We start from the raw sequence: 5,002 nt of genomic DNA on the forward strand, positions 1-5,002 counted from the left end.
CAAAACCAACTTTTGAGCTCCCACAAGACCCTCCAGCAACTCAACAACAAGGTAAGAGTGTTTGGCTAGGAGGTTGTAGTGCAAAAGTGAAAGAATAACACTCTTTAAGGCACAAAAAATAGAGGGAGAGAAGAATATAGAGAGGGAGATGTATGTATATGCCCTAAGCCAACTTCAGAGCCTGAGACAAGAGAGAGAGCCTTTCCTATTATAGAAAAACAAGCACCAAGCTTGTTGAAGAAGTTTGAAGCTAGATGCAATCCCTCTATACACGTGTATGGAGGATGCAATCTGTGCACTCCAGCTGGCACAACTGGTATCCACAACACTTGTAAAATATGCAGGAAGGCTGTCGACCAGTTAAAGTGGTCGGCCCGCCACTTTTTCTGGTCAGCTGACCACTTTTCATGAGAAAGTGGTCGGCCAGCCACTTTTTCTGGTCAGCCAGCTAGTTTTTCTGGTCGGCAGGAAAATTCTACTTTCCAGGTTCAATTTCAAATGGCCATAACTCCTTCATATGGACTCCTTTTTAGGTCATTATTGTGTCCAAATTGAAGCCCTGAAAGTAAGCTTTCCAATGGTGGAAGTCTTGCATCAAAATTACAACTGTGAAAAAAGTTGTGTCTATTTTGGTGAAGCCGCGCAGTTTTGGTCCTATCCAGATTCATGCCGAACTTCTCCCAAATTAGTTTTCTTCTCTCCTTTCCTCTTTTCTTCAACTCCAAACCCCTAAACAAAGTGTTTTGAAAGATTTTTCAAAGATTTCATCTCTTTTTCATTCATTTCCACTTTGTCCTTGCTCGGTTTATCGAAAAGCGCGACATTTAACAAAATGCGAGTGTCGGAACATCGTAGAAACTTTATTTTCAAAACATTTCAAAAGGGAGGGTTTCAAGGTCTAAAATCTTTTGATCAAGATTGTTTTGGTCCAAAAGGGGTATGAAGTTGAGATTTGTCTCTCACTTTGCCGAAGAAACTGAACTTTTGCCCTGCACACATTTCTCCACCAAGTGAACCATCAGTAGTGCCTAAGTCTTAAGGGCGGTCAAAAATGGGGTGTCTACAATGTCCTAGGGGTCAATTGTTGTAGAGTTGAAACTCTACGAGGGTCGTGAGCCCTGGTGTCCTCCTTCTATCGGGCCCTCTCCTCTAGCACTGTTCGTAGGTCTGCTGACCTAGGCAACTCCGTGTGCCTAGATGTTGTTTGGTGCATGTGCGAGGGCCAATAACTGCTTCCCTCCGTATACGACCTCTCTGTCCTCGTTCTCTCAGACCTGGAGTAACGAGTCCTAAAGGTTTGTGATTGTGTATTGCCTGTCCTTAGGCTTCTACTTTTCGTCTAAGACGGTGACCTGCCTGTCACGATCTTCTGAGTGGCGAGGGCGCGCCCTACTCTTGCCACCTTTTTTTCCACCGCCTCTTTGGCCTTTATCTGGCGCTTCATAGTCTCCATGTCTGCCGCCATCCTCCTTATCAATTCGTCTTGCTCCCTCACGCGATCCTCCAGAACCTAAGGATCCAACCTCCGCCTTTGTCTTTTAGGACTTTGGGAGCAACGAGGACTGGAGCCCCGTCTCTCCCGTGTATCTCTCCGGGAGTTCCGTCGCTGGGGGTCTAACTTTTTCATGGGTGGGATAACAGGTAAGCCTTCGCATCTCCCACCCTCCTCTGGGGTTTGCCCATCAATAGCAAATTGCGGCAAATGTTCATTGTGCGTTATTGATTTCAACTAAAGAGGAAAACTCGATCAAAAGGTTTGTTCTTTGTGATTGTATTTCCTATAGATGGCGCCAATTGTACGAGCACAAAAATAATCTTCTCGTATAATCTTGTTGATCAAGTTTGCACTTCTCCAAACTTCATCGTTTTTCTACCTGAAAACACAAACGTGAGCTAGCCAGCGGGTATGTGCCGGGTACCTCTCCGATGCCTAAGTCAGCAAATAGACAATAGACAATAAACAAAAGCTCTGTGTATTTGAGAGTAAAAATTGTGATCCCTGTACATAGATCCTGTACAAGCTTTTATAGATTCCGTGTGGCACAATCCTAGTAGAACTCTTATTCTCTAATGTAGAATCCTCCTACAAATCACATCTCTAAAAGATAATGCTTATCTTTTAGTATTCTCCTTACTGCTTAACCAAGTGAGATGGTTCAACCCTATACTATGGTTTGGTAACAGCATAACCGAGCTAACAGAGCCTTGCCTTAAACCAGACTTAACCGGGCTCACTCAGCTCGGCGTTATCTTGGGCATCCTTTAGCTTGGTCTTCCTTCCATCGGTACCTCAGTCCAGAGCATCCAGACCAGGCCACTGGCAGCCACCTTTGACCGAGCTGAAGGATCGAGGACAAAACTACGTAGACCATTACTTCAGCCCATATCTCGGTCCATTTCAGCATTTGGACTTTAGCTCGGCCCAAGTTTACACATAAATTACCCTCTTAAAATAGTTTCTCAATTTGACCAACTTAACAATGTCATATGACTTTTTCTAAAATTATAGGCAAAATAATATATTATTATCTTAAAATTTTAAAAAATTACAGTTGCATGCTCTTTTTATGTTATGGTGCTGATTGGTGATTGGTGATTGTGATTGTGATTTCCATGTGAAGATGATAAAGACTTTTGATTGTCCCAAATGATGCTAAAGATGCCCAAATAGTTGGATCCCAATTCACTTGTTGTGATTTTGATAAAGACATATGAGGTGCGTTTTTGTTGAGGATTTTGATTAGAATATTGGGCCACTATTTATTTGACATCTATGAACATGTAATTAATATTGCAAACATCTTGAATGTAAGGGCAATTTTGTGCCACCACTAGTTTAATGCTTGTTTATATTGCCATGTATGCAATGATAAAAGCTTCAGTTTTGATTCAGTAGAGTTGAAAATGTCAACTTTACAATTACACATCTTATATTATGGGACTAATATGTAGTTGTGTTAATAATCTGACCCATTTATTACATATGACAAGTTAAAAAAAACGTACATAAAAAAAATTAGATTGATCTAACATAAGTAATTACATGATAAAATCATATATATATATATATATATATGTATATATATTACAACAGAGGGTGCCTTTATTTATACACCGCATTTGGTCTTAAGACACACCATTACTCAGTTCACACCTTTAATAATTTGAAAAAAGCATAATTTTTCTCAACACACACCACAACGTTCCATTCTTGCCCATAGTCCCATACCACTTAGTACACATTTCAAATTCAAAAAAACCCTAACTATTAGACACTTACCACCGGTGGCAGCAGCCATCACCGGCAACCACCATCAACGCCAACAATGGCCACCATCGTCAACCCTTCTTTTCATCTTCGCAACTGTCATTGCCCACTTCCTAGTCCCGTAAGTTGCCTTCATTCCTAGAGACCCGCCACCTCGTAGATCGCCGCCACCTTTCGGTGAACCACCCCTAGCCCTACTCTCCCTCTAGCGAGACTTGCCTAGCCCTTCTACTCCACTCTCGTTTCTCACCGTCATGATTTCCAGCCCCCACAGTTGAAATCCTGATCACAATTGCAATCATGTGCTGCTCATCTCCCGTGACCCTGGTGGCACACCTCCGAGTGAGAGAGATAGATAAATAGAGAGAGAGAGAGAGAGAGAGAGAGAGACGATTGCAATCGCGACCTGTACTCTCGCAATCTACGACGTGGTGGGGTTGAGGGAGGGTTGACGGCGGCGAGGGTTTGTGGTGATGGGGATTCGCCGGAGTTGAAGAGGGATGACGAGGAAACGACGATGAAATGGCAGTGGCTGCAGCAGTGCTGGCTAGGGTTAGGGTTTGAATGTGTATTCAACTAAGGTGTGTATTCAGTTGTGGTCATTTTGGTCATTTTAGGTAAGGTCATTATTGTAATAAAAAATAACTAATTAATGGTGTGCTTTAAGACCAAATGCAGTGTGTAAATAGTCACTATATAATAGATGGATTTATTATTAAAAATATGTAGGTTGTATAGATAAAAATGAACTAATAGTATGAAAATTGATGTTGGATCAATTTATTTTTGCATGGATAATTTTTTTAGTTAGTTGTATAAGATGAATTGTTTAAATCATCGAAATAAGTCTAAGTTAATATGATAATAGGTCAATCTTACCATGAAGTTGACATTTTAAACTTCAACAAATCCAGACTCTAAATTATTATTTTTTGTTGAGAACTAATATTTTTTATAAACTATTTGAGTGTTAGAATATCTCCAACACTTGTCATTTTAGTAAATAAAAACTACTAGAAAATGTTGACAAATGCAAATAAATACTTTACATACTGTTTAATAATAAAATTTATACAAACAAGTGTTTTGAAATAATAAACATTATTAGCAAGTGTTGAAAATGTTTAGGCATAGCAAAATAAAATCTAGAAATTCTCAATTCTGCTTATAAGTCAATATCGATACAAACTATAGAAACTCTCCATCTCATTTTTGTATTGTACTCAATATATGGACACCAATATGATATTGTGAGAATTTTAAAATATAACAACAATTCGAAACACCATTGTGTAATAAAAAATGCAACAAATAGAGTGGATACAAATATTTTTTAGACACATATCCCATTTAACAAGTAAACAAAATTGCTAAGATCACCAAAGATTTTTTTAATAATAAATCAACAACTAGGTATAAGTTTGGCTGTTAATTTCGAAAAGTATTTGGGGATTGAGCTTGATATACTGTCTAAAAAGAAAGAGACTTTTTATCATCTCATTGAAAGAGTAAGGTCCAAAGCCTAGGTTGGATATCTTTTCTTCTTAATAAAGCAAGTCGACTCACTCTTGTCAAATCAGTGCTGGTTCCCATCTTGATTTATTACCTTTCCATTTATCGTTTACCCAAATATGTTTGTTAAAAAATCTCTTTCATTAACTCAAACTTTATTTGGGCGGGTCATCCAAACAAGAGGTCAATGCATTGGCTAAGTTAGGAAGTAATTTGTCAGCC

The sequence above is a fragment of the Camellia sinensis genome, chromosome 7 (assembly GCF_055761805.1).
Source record: "Camellia sinensis isolate YWXY chromosome 7, ASM5576180v1, whole genome shotgun sequence".
NCBI classification, from domain to species: domain Eukaryota; kingdom Viridiplantae; phylum Streptophyta; class Magnoliopsida; order Ericales; family Theaceae; genus Camellia; species Camellia sinensis.